This window comes from Salvelinus alpinus, chromosome 15 (genome assembly GCF_045679555.1).
Source record: "Salvelinus alpinus chromosome 15, SLU_Salpinus.1, whole genome shotgun sequence".
Classification (NCBI taxonomy): domain Eukaryota; kingdom Metazoa; phylum Chordata; class Actinopteri; order Salmoniformes; family Salmonidae; genus Salvelinus; species Salvelinus alpinus.
The window spans coordinates 30,574,486-30,594,109 of NC_092100.1; the positions used below are offsets into that span (position 1 = coordinate 30,574,486).

Here is a 19,624-nt window from a genome sequence, read left to right on the forward strand (position 1 = left end):
TGATGTGGCCAACAATTGTTCCATCTCAGACAAGCCCATTCAGTTGACTCTGAGGAATTGTTAGTTTGTTATTGTGTCTGATCGTGTAACGTGATTGGCTGGTAGTGACTCACTGTGACCTTGAGTGTGACTGGAGAACCTGGGAGTCATTTTTCACTTTGGGATCATGTATGGAAAACAAATATTTTGTTTTATTTTCATCAACAGATTAAGATGAAATACTCTAGGGACCATATACAAATATGCTGTAAGTAAAAACACCATGAATCTTTATTATAATATTGGGGGCTGGAACTAGGAGTCTGGTATTGGTAATAATCCCCATGATTAGGAAACAGTTGCTTCCTACGTTTTTGTTTCGGCTGTTCACATGTAATCATGTGGGTAACATTACTCTGCTTCTCATTCCCCTGTCGTAAAACAGTACAAAGTGGCAGCAGCAGCTTGTTTTTCTCCTCAAATCTAATCTGGTGTAGTCCAACCCCATAGCCCCGCGCTGGCTGGCAGCGGTAGTGCTGCTGAACCTGCTGGGCCTGCATGGCTGTTGAGCTGTGTAAGGTCTCTGGCGACAAGAAGACAAAGGGCATATTTTTCAGAGCAGGGGCCCCGGAGTGGGCAGGGGCATTGCCTGGCCTCGTCAATGTCCCATCTGAGAGGGAGATGGTTTGGAGAGGGGAGAGCCTTTTTCAAACTGTGTCTTTATGTCTCCCCTGGCTGTGAGTGTGCCACAACATTCCACAATGGCTCCATTGTTTGTTTGGGGGAGAGAGCGTGGGTATTCCGTTTCAATCATTTCTGGAAGTCTAATGTTTGACGTGGTGGGGGCTAAGCACTTCCTGTGGCTCGGACTCTTGTTTTTGCCCCCTGCTCCTCCTCCTCTCTCAGTAGAGGTTTGTAGGGACTGACTGACTAACTGACTGACTGTTGCCTGTGTCGTGCCGTGGTGTGCCTGTGGAGTGGGAGCAGAACTTTGGCCGTCTGCCCCTGGCCCAGCGGCCTACTCCCTGAGCCCCCCGCTGTGCTGCACTCCTCACTGCAGTGCGTCCCCTTTGACTTCTCCTGCAGTGCTCTGACGACATTTCACCTCTCCTACGTGGAGCTAAAGTTGACTCCTCCTTAATCCGACTAAGGGCTAATCTGTCACGGGGGGATGTGGGTTGTTGGGCCAGGCCTCAGATCAGAACAAAACAGAGCAGAGCTGCCTAGTAGACTGGCTGAGTCACTCCTCCCCTTCCCCCTATCCATCCCTCCATATCTCTGTCTCTCCCTCCCTGCCCCGCAAGACAAGAGACACCTGTCTGGTACAGAGATCAATCCTTGTGATTCCAAGACACCTAAACCCCACTGTTATGTCGCACAGTCTCTCTGTCTGTCTCTCTGTATCTCTTTTTCTCTGTCTCATTCTTGGGTAAACTATATTTTTGTGAAACTCAGCTGGTGTTGAAGCAAGTTAACACACCATAACACATCTACTTTCAGCTGGGGAGTACTGGCCAGTTGTTAGATTGAGGAGCGCTGTGTTTGTGTGCGTGCGTGCGCGTGCGCACGCTCCTGCCCTGTCCAAGCTGACCACACACTGACTCTTGGGAGCCCACATTGACTATGGACATTAATGTTAACTGAGTGTGATCTGGCAGAGGGCGATCACTGGGGGTGGGCTCTGCAGCCCTGCGCACATGCCACATCCTGTGAGTGTCACACACACACAGCGTGCACTTTCCACACCAACGCACGAATGCTGGCCTCGCACAGCTCAACCACCAGCCAGCTCCACCAAGAGGCACTGTATCAAAACAAGGGGAAGCACGGAGAGAGAAAACAGTTTAGTCAAGCCTTTCTACATTATGGCTTTTGTAGTTCTGATGCTCATACCAGTGCCTACAACTTCTCTTTCTCTCTCCTTTTTCTCTCTTGTTCTTTCCCTTGTTCTTATTTCTCCTCTCGCACTAGGGTGGCCATATGAGCTGCTGAGGTCCCTGAAAGGGGGAGAGACTAAAAAAAGAGAGGTGGAGAGAGAGAGAGAGAGAGAGGAGTAGCAAAAATCTCCTCCCACTGAAAAGAGGAGGTGAAAAGGGGGAATAAAATGATGATGTCACTGACAGCCAATAGGAAGTGTGGGCTGCAGACTGTTTAAGGGCTGTCAGCTGTCCTGTTCCATCCACATCAGCTGCCTGCTTGTACTGTTGTAGGGCTGACTAGGCCAGGCTTTCTCTGGCCCTGGCCCCTGGCCCTTATCCTCAGTCTCGTGATCCCTGTGTCAGACTACGTGTGCCAGCCAGGGGACCTCACAGTTTGCCCCTCTTACTGACTAACAACAGGACTTGAGTTTTTCCCAGCAACCCTCTCCATGAACTAGATAGGAGCAGAGGCTACACACAGCCTATCCCTTTTTACTTTTAGCTCTTTATATTGTTCTGAAGCCAGTAGTGCAAAAGGTGTGGTATAATACCTTAGATTAACTTCAATTCTACTGCAAAGCTACGACTGTGTTTACTCAGTCTGGGAGAGAAACTTAGGTGACGTAACCCCCAATTTGTTCAGAGACTGTAAACAGTGACATTTTTCATACTCTACTGCATATGTGTAACTGTAGAGCCTTATTTGGTGCTGTTGTTACCCAATGCTTAATGAGGACAAGCAATTATGAGTTCATTGTTTACGGCAGTGTAATAGCTTCTTAGTGTAATCAAAGCCTTTTAATGCTCACCGTAACCCATACCGGCTGTTTTTATTGTCCTCTTTAACAAAGGAGCATAAAGAAGAAGAGTGCTAATATCTCGTCTGTACAGTTTGTATTCTGATGTGCCCCTTTGATACAACATGATCAAATTGAAAACAGGGGAGGCTATACTACTCTTAAATCTTTCCCGTGTAACCTATACAAAAGGAGTATATCTTCTAATATGATTACACCTCTATAATGTTATCAGTGTGTTAACATGGCAATAATTGAGTATTAAAGACTTTTTCTGCTCTGTATATTTGTTCAAGTGTCCATGAACGGCCAGTGAGCCCTGGGGTTTAATATAGATAGGCAGGTATGAAATGGGCAAAACAAGCATTGAACCCTTGATATTCCTGTGATGTGAAAGACCATAGGCTACGTCTCTTTCATGTGAAATGAAGCTAATGGTACTTTGTGTTGGATACTTGGTCTATGTTATCATGTCCTACCTATTGATACAGTCAGGCTGCGTAGAACCTTAGCAGGCCATTACACTTAAGGCCTAAAACCCAAACAAAGTCCTCAGTGAAGTTGGGCAGACTGCTGGAATAGTCTTTCTGCCCGATCTGAACAGATGTCAAGACCAGACACAACTGCACTTGTTGACCCTAGGCTTGTCCTTATTAAAAGAAAAACAGCCACACACCTCCCCTATATAAGTCCCTGAGAAACACAATATGAACATGAAATGACACTGGGAAAACAGGGCTCCCTGCCAGATGTCAGATCTTAAGTGGCCACCAGCGTTCTCTTGAAGATCGGAATGCCAGCCGGAGAGGTGGCAGATGCATACTGGCATCCCCATAACAAAATGAAACCAAGAAAGCCAGTGAAATGGGCAGCAAAACAAAATGTCTCTCGCCACAGGCTGGTCTGGGTGTGCCAGCTGCCTGGCCACGCTCGTACGAGAGAGAGGGAGTAAAAAGAAAGTGGGAGGGAGAGAAGGGAGAGAGGGAGAGAGAGAGGAAAGAGAAGAGACTGCAGAGAGTCTGAGGGACTGTGCAACCTAGACTGTGCAGTCACACGTATCGCCCCTGACAACCTATGTTAAAGAGTGGCTCAATAAAACAGTACTGTCATCTGGGTTATAACACACACACAGCTTTATTTTCATGAAATTTCTGTACTTTTTGGGGAGTAAAAATGTTTGACCATTAAAAATGATATTTTTCCTAAACATATCCCTACCTTTAACCTAACCTTAACCTTAACCTTAACCCCCAAACCCTCAACCTAACCCTTAAGCTTACAAAATAGCATTTGAACAAATTTGGACATAAAAAAGTCCAGACTTTTCTAAAAAAGTTTTTGTTTTCCTACCTTGACAGGACATTCGAATGAATTGTTAGGACACCGGGGTCCTGGTGAAGTAGGAAAACAAGTACACACAATTTTAGGATTTTATATCCATCAGCTGTCTGATTAGCAATTCACTAATGACCTTATCAGTTTAGGTAAAGCACTCCCATTTTATCCAAATGAGGAAGAGTGAATATGAGCTAGAGCTGACCACATTTAGTCGACTGGTCGATTATTTGGTTGTCACGCCCTGGCCTTAGTTATCTTTGTTTTCTGTAATATTTTGGTTAGGTCAGGGTGTGACAGGGGGGATGTTTGTGTGTATTTGTCTCGTCTTGGGTGGTTGTATGGTATAGGGGGTTTTGGTAGAGTGTATGGGTTTGTGTTGAGTGTAGGTGTCTAGGTAAGTCTATGGTTGCCTGAATGGTTCTCAATCAGAGACAGCTGTCATTCACTGTCTCTGATTGGGAGCCATATTTAAGGCAGCCATAGGCATTAGGCTATTGTGGGTAATTGTCTATGTGTAGTGTTTAGTGTCAGCACTATTTTGTTTGAATAGCTTCACGGTTGTTTTTGTTCGTGTTTCGTCTTTCTAATAAAGAAGATGTCTTTCTATCACGCTGCGCCTTGGTCCTCTCTTCAAAGTTACGACGATCGTGACATTGGTCGATAGGCTGTTAGTCGACTCAGATTTCTTTAGTTGAGTAGTAGCAAAAAAAAGAAAATAAATGTCATGGTGTACAAGACCTGTCTGAGTCACACCTGTCTGAGTGGACTGATCCATTGTGGAGGCTGTGGGGATTGCACAGTCCATCACTCTAAGACATGTGCTACTGAAATTGTATATGGCTATATTACAGTAATTTAACCATATACAATTTAGGTAAAAATTATATTATTTGATAACAAATGCGCTTTCTCCCGCATCGGATAGCAGTTGCTGTCCACGGTTCTGAAACACATCAGTGCACTGTTGAATTAGCACCTTTTCCTTGACCATGTGCATAATAGCAAAGTTAACCAGCAATGCGGCGGAGGCAGCAGCTGAGTTAGGAGACGACAAAACAGCCTTTTCCTTAATTGTCTAAGAAAAGTGAGGAGAGAGGAAACCCCAACTTAATTATGTCTATAATCAATATCCTAACTGTTAAATGTGCCTGGCTTTATAAATCATCCATATATATCTACAGAAATAAGACAGATCCTGCTTCTGTTGCCTGTTTGAGTGCTTTTTTAATAGCTTACTGATTCCTTGAGCACCAAGCCTCATGCAACCACAACATTCACAAACTGTTCCAAATTGTCCAAAAAAGAGTGCATCCTGTTTAGTCTTAATACCGTAACTTACTTAGGCCTATATTTCAATACTTATATAGGCTACTGTATAAATAAATCATTCAATTCGTTTAAGTCATCACACAGCATACGAGTCATTCATGATTTGAAATGCTATCAAGGATTTTAGTTTTAAAATAAAATAACAAAGTGAAACTTGAATAATTAGCGTAAACAATAAATAAATAGTTAAATTTTTTGTGTTTTAAGTCTTTGCTATAATGTAGGCTTTACAAAAAAACTCAAATGTTACAACAGACTTTCTGGTATGCTTATAATTTATTTAGTGTTTACATTATTCCAAACGGTCTGAAAAAAAATATTGTAATCTAACAGCAGCTGTTTGGCACAAATATGCACGCAGCTCTTGCTCCTTATCTTATTTTTCTTGATCTCCAGTATTTTCCACAACTAGTCAAATGTATCCCACACATCTGACTTCCCCTTTACCTCCTGAGCAACCAGTAAACATTCCCCCGTTTCGACATCCATTTTGCTGTCACGTGTTGCTGTGTTCAGAATTTGTTATAACCAATTTATTGATGTGATTATTATATGCGATAGGTCAGGCCCTATTGGTCACACATAAAGAGAGCAAGGGTTGAGGGAATAAGGAATGTTTACACATTTTCGGTAACAGAACTTTTCAGTCAGAAATGGCTATAATATCGGCCTCCCGGGTGGCGCAGTGGTCTAAGGCACTGCATCGCAGTGCTAGCTGTGCCACCAGAGATTCTGGGTTCGAGCCCAGGCTCTGTCGCAGCCGGCCGCGACTGGGAGGTCCATGGGGTGACGCACAGTTGGTCCAGCGTCGTCCGGGTTAGGGAGGGTTTAGTCGGCAGAGATATCCTTGTCTCATCGCGCACTAGTGACTCCTGTGGTGGGCTGGGTGCAGTGCATGCTGACCAGGTCGCCAGGTGTACGGTGTTTCCTCCGACACATTGGTGCGGCTGGCTTCCGGGTTGGATGTGCATTGTGTCAAGAAGCAGTGTGGCTAGGTTGGGTTGTGTTTCGGAGGACGCATGGCTCTTGACCTTCACCTCTCTGTACGGGAGTTGCAGCGATGAGACAAGACTGTAACTACTACCAATTGGATACCACAAAAAAGAAATGGCTATAATTACGCTGCAGCTTCAACAACGCGTACAGCGTGATAAACTGTTGATCTTCTGTGGTGATCACTGCAGCAGACTCCCTCTAGTCATTTGTGTTTCTTAATTTTTTTCATCAAACAGTGCACTTAAAGGATCAGACAAGCTCAGTGTATATACTGTAGTTGATGTGATTAAAACACATGGAAAAATACACGTTGACTTTTTTTGGGACCAAGACTATTCTTTCAACTAATCGATTGATTTTTTAAATGTGTATTTTCCATATATAAACACATCCTATGTGTTATAATCAAATCAACTACAGTATATGCACTGAGCTAGTCTGATGCTTTAAGCGCACTGTTTGATGAAAAAATTAAGACACAAATGACTAGAGGGACCAATATTTATTTTAGTCGGGGAGAGCCCTAATATGAACACAGCTTCATACACTTTTTAAATGAGGGTATATGTTTGTATGCTTAATCAGGATTAGGGCCTCCTTGAAGTAAATGTAAAATACAGATGTGTCGTTTTAAATCCAGATGTTGTGCCAGCAGAGAGAGTGTGTGCAGGACGTAGTGCCAGGATGAAGTGTGTGTGCTGTGTGCCAATCGTACTGAAGCCTGCCGCAAAGCTGCAGATGGCTATCCACAAAAATAGGGCTTGGCAGCATCAGAACCACCACAATCCAGAGGCTCTGATTGGCTCTGTGCTTGTGGACTCTGTTCCGTGCAGACAGCGTACTTACAGGCAGTGTAATAATCCAGTTAATGAAAAAAGGACCGGTTTGCAGCCAAGGTGTTGGCCTGTTTTAGTATTAGCTTTTGTTGTGATGTAATGTTCCCCTATAATGCTCCTAGTCTCTGACTCCTGCAGTCTGGGGACAGGGAGGTGCAGAGCCACACTGAAGTGCGTCACTCATCCCTCCTTCAGTCAAAACAAGTCGTGTAGTAGGGGACAAAGGCCACGTGTAGTGATATTGTTGTGACTGGAGTCTTATACAACTGAATAAAATATGGGATATGCTATAGAATGTGCCGAGTAGAAGTATGGGGCATGTCTTAGGTGAACATGCAGACCCGTGGCCAGAAATCATGGGCTTAGTTGTTTTTTCTCTTTTGGAAATGGGGAAATAGTACAAGTACATAGTGTGTGGCTGTAGCGCTTAGAGGTGTGATGGTTGGACTCTTCACTGCTGGCATATCTGGAGGGAGGCTGTGGCTGGTGGTTCTACCCCCAACCAGTCAGCCAGCCAATCTGCCAGTCAGTCAGCCAGCTAACTAGCCAGCCAGCCAGCTAGTAAGCCAGCCAGCCAGCCAACTAGCCAGCCAGACAGCCAGCCAACTCAGGGCTGCCAGGAAACACAGTGCATTTAATGAAGCAGATCTGGGAACTCAGGTATTTTTAGAAGCCACTTACAGTGAGAGGAAACACCTCTGAATCTGTGAAAAAAAGCCTGGTTTCTCTCGGAGTTTGCCTTTTCCCATACTAATGTGGGTTTAAGCCATGGAGAAGGCATGGCTGCTTTTGCCCTGCCAGATAAAACCTTGAGTGCCGGAATGCTTCCCATGTTTTTGTTCTACCAATAATGTCATCATCATCATGCCTGACCAGAAAAAAAACGGACAGTAATTTGATTTGCTCCTGCTGACAGTCTTAACATGGCTTTACATTCTTTTGTGAATGGGTTTACCACAGAAATGCAGTATGCACTATATTCCCATAGTTTATTTCATGATACACTTTGCTGGCTGTCTAGAAAGGAAGTTCACAAAACAGGCATCTCAATAAAACTCCTTGATTTAAAAGTGGTCTACAGTGGAGCAGAGTGGAGATCAAATGTTGTACTGTTGTGAATTTTAGCAATGTCATAGTGGGCATGTTAGTCACACTGGGAGATGACAGACGAGAAAACAAGACCAAAAGGAGAGTGTTCCATGCCAGCGAACACAAACTGTTTTTCACAAACACGCCAATTCAAGACAGCCAGAACCACCGTGAGGACTCCTTAGATGAACTTGGAGAGTTTTCTGAATTAATAAGGGAGACTGCTGAAGCCACTGTTTGGCCTAAAAATAAGATCCAGATGCATCCTCTGTGTATCTGGGGATGAGCTGAGAGACTGGGCTGGGAGACTGGGCTGGGAGACTGGGCTGGGAGACTGGGCTGGGAGACTGGGCTGGGAGACCGGGCAGGGAGACCGGGCTGGGAGACTGGGCAGGGAGACTGGGCTGGGAGACTGGGCTGGGAGACTGGGCTGGGAGACTGGGCTGGGAGACTGGGCAGGGAGACTGGGATAAGAGACTGGGCTAGGAGACTGGGCTGGGAGACTGGGCTGGAAGACTGGGCAGGGAGACTGGGCTGGGAGACTGGGCAGGGAGACTGTGCTGGGAGACTGGGCTGGGAGACTGGGCTGGAAGACTGGGCTAGGAGACTGGGCTGGGAGACTGGGCTGGGAGACTGGGCAGGGAGACTGGGCTGGGAGACTGGGCAGGGAGACTGGGCTGGGAGACTGGGCTGGGAGACTGGGCTGGGAGACTGGGCTGGGAGACTGGGCTGGGAGACTGGGCTGGGAGACTGGGCAGGGAGACCGGGCAGGGAGACTGGGCTGGGAGACTGGGCTGGGAGACTGGGCTGGGAGACTGGGCAGGGAGACTGGGATAAGAGACTGGGCTAGGGGACTGGGCTGGGAGACTGGGCTGGAAGACTGGGCAGGGAGACTGGGCTGGGAGACTGGGCAGGGAGACTGTGCTGGGAGACTGGGCTGGGAGACTGGGCTGGAAGACTGGGCTAGGAGACTGGGCTGGGAGACTGGGCTGGGAGACTGGGCAGGGAGACTGGGCTGGGAGAATGGGCAGGGAGACTGGGCTGGGAGACTGGGCTGGGAGACTGGGCAGGGAGACTGGGCTGGGAGACTGGGCTGGGAGACTGGGCTGGGAGACTGGGCAGGGAGACTGGGCTGGGAGACTGGGCTGGGAGACTGGGCTGGGAGACTGGGCTGGAAGACTGGGCTGGGAGACTGGGCTGGGAGACTGGGCTGGGAGACTGGGCAGGGAGACCGGGCTGGGAGACTGGGCAGGGAGACTGGGCAGGGAGACCGGGCTGGGAGACCGGGCAGGGAGACTGGGCTGGGAGACTGGGCTGGGAGACTGGGCAGGGAGACTGGGATAAGAGACTGGGCTAGGAGACTGGGCTGGGAGACTGGGCTGGAAGACTGGGCTGGGAGACTGGGCTGGGAGACTGGGCAGGGAGACTGTGCTGGGAGACTGGGCTGGGAGACTGGGCTGGAAGACTGGGCTAGGAGACTGGGCTGGGAGACTGGGCTGGGAGACTGGGCAGGGAGACTGGGCTGGGAGAATGGGCAGGGAGACTGGGCTGGGAGACTGGGCTGGGAGACTGGGCAGGGAGACTGGGCTGGGAGACTGGGCTGGGAGACTGGGCTGGGAGACTGGGCTGGGAGACTGGGCAGGGAGACTGGGCTGGGAGACTGGGCTGGGAGACTGGGCTGGGAGACTGGGCTGGAAGACTGGGCTGGGAGACTGGGCTGGGAGACTGGGCTGGGAGACTGGGCAGGGAGACCGGGCTGGGAGACTGGGCAGGGAGACTGGGCTGGGAGACTGGGCTGGGAGACTGGGCTGGGAGACTGGGCAGGGAGACTGGGATAAGAGACTGGGCTAGGAGACTGGGCTGGGAGACTGGGCTGGAAGACTGGGCAGGGAGACTGGGCTGGGAGACTGGGCAGGGAGACTGTGCTGGGAGACTGGGCTGGGAGACTGGGCTGGAAGACTGGGCTAGGAGACTGGGCTGGGAGACTGGGCTGGGAGACTGGGCAGGGAGACTGGGCTGGGAGACTGGGCAGGGAGACTGGGCTGGGAGACTGGGCTGGGAGACTGGGCAGGGAGACTGGGCTGGGAGACTGGGCTGGGAGACTGGGCATGGAGACTGGGCAGGGAGACTGGGCAGGGAGACTGGGCTGGGAGACTGGGCAGGGAGACTGGGATAAGAGACTGGGCTGGGAGACTGGGCTGGGAGACTGGGCTCGGAGACTGGGCTGGGAGACTGGGCCTGGAGACTGGGATAAGAGACTGGGTTGAGAGACTGGGCTGGGAGACTGGGCTGGGAGACTGGGATAAGAGACTGGGCTGGGAGACTGGGCTGGGAGACTGGGCTAAGAGACTGGGCTGGGAGACTGGGCTGGGAGACTGGGCTGGGAGACTGGGCTGGGAGACTGGGCTGGGAGACTGGGCTGAGAGACTGGGCTAGGAGACTGGGCTGGGAGACTGGGCTGGGAGACTGGGCAGGGAGACTGGGCTGGGAGACTGGGCAGGGAGACTGGGCTGGGAGACTGGGCTGGGAGACTGGGATAAGAGACTGGGCTAGGAGAGGAGACTGGGCTGGGAGACTGGGCTGGGAGACTGGGATAAGAGACTGGGATAAGAGACTGGGCTAGGAGACTGGGCTGGGAGACTGGGCTGGGAGACTGGGATAAAAGACTGGGCAGGGAGACTGGGCTGGGAGACTGGGCTGGGAGACTGGGCTGGGAGACTGGGCTGGGAGACTGGGCTGGGAGACTGGGCTGAGAGACTGGGCTAGGAGACTGGGCTGGGAGACTGGGCAGGGAGACTGGGCAGGGAGACTGGGCTGGGAGACTGGGCTGGGAGACTGGGATAAGAGACTGGGCTGAGAGACTGGGCTAGGAGACTGGGCTGGGAGACTGGGCAGGGAGACTGGGCTGGGAGACTGGGCTGGGAGACTGGGCTGGGAGACTGGGCTGTTTCATCTGTGAAGACCATGACCTCACACAACCACTATGATTAGACAACACATTTAAGATCCAGGAAGGTTCCGGGTCAAAGATATTCGATTTTTTCACTATCTGTCGATTATGACCAGAAAAACTCCCTGTATATACTGTACTTGTGTAACACTCAGTACTGATAGTTGATAAATATGAGATGTGTGTCCACTCCCTGATTCTTAAAAGCATTTTGATATTACAGAAATCCTGAAAAAAAGTACAACAACAATATTTCAAATTTTTTATAACAGAAGACCGTGTTTGTGGCTCCTTACTCATTACTGCTTACTTCCTGCTGGAGAATAGGCCTCAATATGCCTGCTCTCCACTAAATGGTGTCTCACACTCATCTCTGATTGGAAAACAGATTTCTATATAATAATGTAGTGCATATGTGTAAGTACATATGAACATCACAACAACAACATCAATAACAACAGCAGCTGCAGTGGGTTGAGGCCTGAGGGTGGAAGGGAGGGTGTGTGTTGTTGTGACTGAACGCGGGTGATGGGAAATGCCATGCATGCCTGAACACACAGACCAGCACATACCTCAGTGAAAACACAGTGCTGGTGTTTAGTGTGCATGGGAGTGGAAGAGACCCAAACACACTGGGCTGGGAGGAATGAGTTCACGTACACCTATTTGTGCAAAACACTGAAGATAAATGTTTCGGGCTTACCTAAGGCAGCTGTCTGCATGAGAAAAATAGATCTGGAATGATTGTAGATTCTACAGAGTTTGACCATGAAAAATAAATGTTAAAGCTAAACATGTACAGTAACTCCATAAACGTGCAGGGGATGTTGTGTCTCTAAGTGTACAAGACATCTGATTAAATTGTCCCATTTAAAATAGTCCTTGAAAACTCTTTGCTGTAATAGGTTAAATAAAGGTTAAATAAATCAAATAATATAACAGCAACAGTAGTATTGGATTGGTGGTGTGGTTTGTCTTTCGGCTGTGCTAGTGTAGGAAGCATCCTCTCCCTGGCTCTCTGTGCTGATGTGGTTTAAACAAGTGTCTAGAGTGATCCGCTGGGGGCTCCAGGGGAGAATCGGGTTGGCGGATGAGGATGTGGCCTGATGGAGACCAGGGAGCTGGGGGTCGGGGGGAGCTACACAGCCAGACGGATGCAGACTGCTGCTCCTGCTCTTGGCTCTGCTGGTAATCTGAGACGCAGAGGTTTGACTGTATACAAAATGAGGGGCTACAGTACCTGACTGCTGGGGCCAGCATTGAGCTCACTATTTTCAACCTTCATAGATAGCCTTGGTGTGCAGGCTGGAAAATGCAATAAATAGATGCTTGTGCAGATTACTTGAACCATTAATTAATCTATGTTAATAGGGCAAGGAAGGAGATAACCAATCTGATCGAACATATGGTACATTTGATTTGCCACAGATGTAGGTTTGTTTCCAGGTCAGATGAAATACAAAGATCTTGGTTTTGTTCCAGCGAAAGCAAAACAACATCCTCTACAACAAAGAGGACTGGCCTATTGGGTTTAGGAGAGTAATATTGTATTGTATCGTATCAAACAACATATTTTCAGGCTTTTCCTGAAGGTATAAAGACACTGCATGCTGAAAAGGGCATGTTTAATCACCATGGTTACAGCTCCCCCTCCCACTCCCCTCACCAGAGAGGACTTGTTTACCATCTCTACTCCAGACTCAATAACATGTCAATCATCCAGAACCGCCCATGCAAGCCTGCTATTGGTCCACAAGAAATCTCTCCCAGTTACACCCCTCTAACTCCTCCCCCGTTAATAATGAATGATTTCCAAACAGTCTGTCCTACATCCTATTCATGACACTGGCAAATTGGATATTTATGATTAGAAAAATATGTAAAATAATACTTATACTAATACTAATAATAATCCAATGTGTATAATAATAACAGTTATTTTTGTTATTACTACAGTATATATATATTTTTAAGTATTTTTTATTTCTGTTTCTAGAGGTAATCTAAATTGGCCTTGAAAAGCATAGATCAGTTGAAATAAAAATCTAAAAGATATATGATCACCTCACATTTTGCCATCTTCATGGCTTTAAATTACATTCCTTTGAATCTGTATCCAGTTCGATTATTTTACCTTCACCTTATGACTTTGTGAGTAAGCAAATACAGCAGTAGAGGTATGCACATAGAATAGGCTACTATTCCACTGCAGCATCGTTGCGTGCGGGCTGCAAATGCGTCACTAGTCTCCCCAGATGTAAACACTGTAGTAGCCGACGCAAGCACCTTGGCTAGAGCGACATGCCACGCATTCAAATAACCCAGAGGAGGATTGGTGCATAATGCTCTCTGCAAGGATCAGTCTTTCAAGAAATACTGAAATTCTGTGATAAAATATTAGGATTATAAATGTCAAACGGAGAAATGTTGTTCTCCCGATCAACGAAGTGTCATGTGGGAGAAAAACAGGTATCAATTGAAACCTCTCCTTATCAGATCAGAACGGAGCAGAGCATATTGTGACAGACAGACAGACAGGGTGAGAGAGAGAGAGGGGAGGGGGGCGGGCGGGCGGGCGGGGGACACACATGATGTTCCCATAGGCTACTAAACCCAAGATCGCAGATTCACAACAGCTCCCCATCGCATGTCCCCCGCCAGCCAAGCAAGGCGAGCCCTCTCGATGCAAGGATCTGACGCTCTCTCTCTGATGCAGATGCTGCGTGTCAGCAAACCTCCGTTTGTCTCAGATCACTTATCGGCATCCTGGCCCTGCAGTCGCATTCCTGCAGCAAAACAAGCATTCTAATCCTTCTGCTACATCCATAGCCCACTACAACATATCCAGGATTTATGATATACAGTATTTGAGCCAAGTCATAACAAGCTTTCATATTTCTTCATAGTCTCCTGAAGTGTGTTATTGTATGTTGGTGAAGAGGACAAAGGGATTTACATTCTACTCCTTGATTACTGAGCTGATAGATATTCTTTGTTTACTCCACTGACTTCAGACCACAGGCAAACAACATGTCACAGGAAAAACATCCAAGTGGGTCAATGGGCTTTTAAACAGCATGTAGGTTTTCCAGTCTGTTACAGCACTGTTGTGACTGTAGCTCTTCGTTCATTCTCTGTTTATTGAGGGTACAGGAATGTGTGGATGTCTCTGTGGGGAGCCGACTCTGTCGCTATCTCTGTGTTCATTGTGTTGTTTACTACAGAGGAGATGGACCGTGCCGCTCCTTACATTGCAGTAATTTTGCTGCGTGCAGCAGGGGCAGGCTGGGCAGCTGCAGTGTCTATGGCGTCTGACCTGTCAGTTTTCTCTTGGAGGGAGAGATTGTGCAGAAATGAGAGTGTGGTACATAACCCCTACACCCACTCCCCAACCCTCTGGATCTCTGCAGCAAGAGTGTGTTGTCAGCTGTACGAAGCCTCTCTCCTCTACTGACAGTCACACATGACTGGGCACAACCACAACATACCGCTATCTTAGCTTTCTTAATGGGGCCATACAATCTTATCGGAGCCCTGTGTTTGGCATTGATTATTCCAGTATCATAATCAACTCTTGAGTTACTAATTTAAAGATAACAGTAAGTGCACTATTTACACTGTATCTATTTACATTTTATCCTCAATTCATTGATATCCATAAATTGCCTATAGATACAATACTGTGCAATATAGACCATTACTTCCTGATAAGGACTATTGGGCCTAACTAACTAAACTGATGGGACATACTCTCTGATCAGTCGTGCATTTCTTGTTTGATAATCTGGTGGTCCCTTCCCTTTCCTCTGAAACAGTGGAAACCCACGATGCCATGCATAGCTGTGTGTAGAGCAAAGCAGCGTGGAAATAGGCTGGCTGCACTTGGAGCGTTTATAAATATAGGATTGTATTCTTGATACCACATTTTGTTTGGTCACACAGTGAAATTGGCTTGACTTATATGGATTGTGAGGCAGCAGCTACCCCCTCTTCTTCCCAGCGAAAGGTATACATGTTTGGAATTTCTCTTCATTGAGGGATCTGTTCAAATGATGCGGAACCTCTCCTAACGAGGCCCCTTTGAGCTTGTCTGGGCTGCCCCCTTTTGGTGGAATTCCAAAAAATGAATGGCTTCCAGTTTTTTTCTCCCTCTCTGCTTTTCTCTCTCTGCTCACCTTCATCATGGGATTCAACTTCTAGATCAATGCCTAGTATGTGTTGGTATTGGATAGGCTAGTTAAATGAATGCTTTTGCCTTCATGGGCTAGGTCAAGAATGGCTAGGTATTTATGGAGCATTGAGCTAGAGCCTTGGTTAGAGAGTTGGAATTGGAACAAGGAACTGTCCATCTATATATAGCTCATAAAAGGGCCATATGGCTATTTAAGGAAGTGCAGTTCTCATTTACCACCCATACTCATTCCAACACACCAATCCTGTCTTATGGTTTAGAAAAGGTTTTCAATCAATCCTGTGTGTTAAAGGTGATGAGCGGATTAGTAATAATGGATGGCAATAAATAGAGTGATTAGCCTAAGTCTTGGCTAAAGATATCAGCAGAATTAAGAAGGATCATGTCTGTGTTCTTTTGACCAAATAGCTGATTTTTATTTTATTTTTTCAATTGAAAATAACTTGCATTTTTCTGTTGGTTACAAAACTCTAATGGAATGTTTGATGACTAATTTCACCTCTTGTATGTTCAGCTTGTGATTTGACCAAATGTGAGAAAGAATCTCAACTATTTGAGAAATGGTTAAGAGTGGGAATGATGAGTCTCCTCCCTTGTGAAGAAGAGAAGCTCTAGGCTAGTTGGTACTGTGGGAGTATGATGTGTTTGCTTTGCAACATTGCTGTAGTGCATTGTCACATTCTTCTTCACTTACACAGATGTTTGCTAAAGCAGCATGAAATATTCATGTTTAGATTAGTTTAGCAGCCCCACTCCCTCTCTCCCCTGGTTCATAAAGCACCGCTGATCTTCTGACACTAGACACATCTTACACAAGCAAACACACGTCTCGAAGAAACACTCCTACTATACACACACTCTCTCTCTCTTTCTTTTTCTAGTTCTCTCTCTGCACCACACCCAGTATACACCTAATATGGAGGAGGTTGGTGGGAGGAGCTATAGGAGGATGGGCTCATTGTAATGGCTGGAATGGAATCCATGGAATGGAGTCAAATGTGGTTTCCATATGTTTGATGTGTTTGATACCATTCCGTTGATTCCATTCCAGCCATTACAATGAGCCCATCCTCCGATAGGTCCTCCCACCAGCCTCCTGTGACCTGATACAATAATCATTCTATATGTCAGTATGTAGATTAATTACCCCAATAAACACACAATGGGTGAATTACCTTATTAGTGCAGAGGCTAATGAACAGACAGAATGATGGAGACGTGTCATGTGTGTGTGTGGTTGTGTGCCCACCCCCCCCCCCCCCCCCAATCCTGCAGGGCTCGGCACCAAGAGGCCGTTGCCTAGGAACCAGGAGTGTCATCGTGTCGCTCGGTGGCCTTCTCAGTTGGAGTTAGATCCTCTTCAGACAGGGGATAATCATTTGTAAAAAGCACTAAGTCACCAAGAGCTCCTCCACATCCATTCACTTGGGCCCACACCCAGGCCTGTCTCTGTGTAGTAGACTTCCCTTGGCCTCCAGATTAGAGCTCCTGTCATTCATTTACCATGGGGACATGCTGCCTCACCTTCCCTCATGCATACCTGGGGCCCCTGATAAAGTAATTTTCCCTTTCCTGTCCAAACTCAGGTGGCCCTTGATACATTATAAATAACTACTGAGTTTCCTCACTAGACAGAATCACCTCACCTCCTCTTCCCCTGCCTGGGACAACATCACCAAATAATACATAAGGATTATAATACACATAATAACTATGGGTTAATACCACTTAGGTCTAAACATCTAACAGCATAGGCTTAATACCTGGGCGGATAGTCAGAGCTGATTAAATGTATAGTCTTGTGCTTATAGAGTTCATAGGGCATCAACTCCAAATTAAATGTTTGAAGCCTGTCTTTCCCACCATTGTAACCAAAGTCAGTGCATTTCTCAACCAGAATGTAATGCTGGTGTTATTGATTCCACATTTCTGTGTGGTTTAGTCCCTTTGCTATCCTCAGTAAACACTGACAATTGTTATTCGTGAAGCTAAAATCTTAATTTGAAACATGCCAGTGTTCTCCACATAATTGTTTTACTGTTGATTTTCTCACGGTCTTGAAGGAAGTTCATATGTCTTGGAAGCTACTCTAGGAGTTCTGATTTCTGTAAGTGACGTCATTTTTGTCCCGTTTTTGGCACAGTATTGGTAAACCAATGAAATGTTGTTTCTCAAGCAATTGACTGAAAATGATCTATTAGCTGAGGGGTTTTCTTTGCTGCAGTTTTTTGCTCATGTCTTGGGTGGTAGCTGCTTTAATAAAATATACACTTGAATAAAGGGATGCATTGTAATCTGGTAAGGGTGCACTGTCCATCAGTAGGTTCTTGTCAGTGGGACCTGGTCCACTGCCATATACAGTAGATGTAGTATCAGAGAAGCTCAGTCTGATTGGAGCCCTCCTCTGCTCCTGGAGTCAACGGCAATCCATCTACTGGCGATACAACTGCTTTACTTCTCCCCCCTTTCTCTTTCCCCTCCCTCGAATTCCCTTAATAGTCCCAAACAGCAATAATATTTATCTGTAGTGGGGCCAGCTCTGCAGTTTACTAACAAGGCTGGCATAGAGCAGCATGGGGCCCTGCGCAAACATTCGATGCCCTGACGGCACACCACTTCCTCTCTGAGAGCGTTCTCCAGCTCTGCTCAGCGATTACAATTTTACAGCACACTAATCCTAAAGCCTGCCTCTCCTCGACCTCCAACTAGCACAGTACAGGCTAGGCATGCTCACACACACACCGTCCAGCTTAATCAGAGTCTCATCATGCCACCCATCCTCACTCCTGTCCTCAGAACTTGATATAGGTCTAATAATAGTTAACACATTTAACCCTTTTTCCTCTCCAGGGAAAGAAGCTCATAAATGTATTCCAGTTTAAAAACCTTTGAATTAATTGTAATTTGATACTGTATATAAGCTAATTAGAGTGATCTGTGCTTTATCTGTTAGCTCCATTAGTGTGTTTCCTCTCTGACCCTGTCAACCAGACCTACAGAAATATGGTGACTGTTTACTCTGACCCTGTCATCCAGACTTACAGTAATATGGTGACTGTTTACTCTGATCCTGTCATCCAGACCTACAGTAATATGGTGACTGTTTACTCTGACCCTGTCATCCAGACCTACAGTAATATGGTGACTGTTTACTCTGATCCTGTCATCCAGACCTACAGTAATATGGTGACTGTTTACTCTGACCCTGTCATCCAGACCTACAGTAATATGGTGACTGTTTACTCTGACCCTGTCAACCAGACCTACAGAAATATGGTGACTGTTTACTCTGACCATGTCATCCAGACCTACAGTAATATGGTGACTGTTTACTCTGATCCTGTCATCCAGACCTACAGTAATATGGTGACTGTTTACTCTGACCCTGTCATCCAGACCTACAGTAATATGGTGACTGTTTACTCTGATCCTGTCATCCAGACCTACAGTAATATGGTGACTGTTTACTCTGATCCTGTCATCCAGACCTACAGTAATATGGTGACTGTTTACTCTGACCCTGTCATCCAGACCTACAGTAATATGGTGACTGTTTACTCAGGCCCTGTCATCCAGACCTACAGTAATATGGTGACTGTTTACTCAGACTATGGTGACTGTTTACTCTGATCCTGTCATCCAGACCTACAGTAATATGGTGACTGTTTACTCTGACCCTGTCATCCAGACCTACAGTAATACGGTGACTGTTTACTCTGACCCTGTCATCCAGACCTACAGTAATATGGTGACTGTTTACTCTGACCCTGTCAACCAGACCTCCAGAAATATGGTGACTGTTTACTCTGACTCTGACATCCAGACCTACAGTAATATGGGGACTGTTTACTCTGATCCTGTCATCCAGACCTACAGTAATATGGTGACTGTTTACTCTGACCCTGTCGTTCAGATCTACAGTAATATGGTGACTGTTTACTCAGACCCTGTCATCCAGACCGACAGTAATATGGTGACTGTTTACTCTGACCCTGTCATCCAGACCTACAGTAATATGGTGACTGTTTACTCTGACCCTGTCATCCAAACCTACAGTAATACGGTGACTGTTTACTCTGACCCTGTCATCCAGACCTACAGTAATATGGTGACTGTTTACTCAGGCCCTGTCATCCAGACCTACAGTAATATGGTGACTGTTTACTCAGACTATGGTGACTGCTACTCAGACTATGGTG

General features: G+C 46.7%; 1 protein-coding gene across 1 annotated transcript in view; it reads left to right on the forward strand.

Moving 5' to 3' along the window:
- Positions 1-19,624, forward strand: part of LOC139539911 (insulin-like growth factor 1 receptor) — a 190,110-nt gene that overhangs the window by 112,015 nt on the left and 58,471 nt on the right. The window lies entirely within an intron of this gene.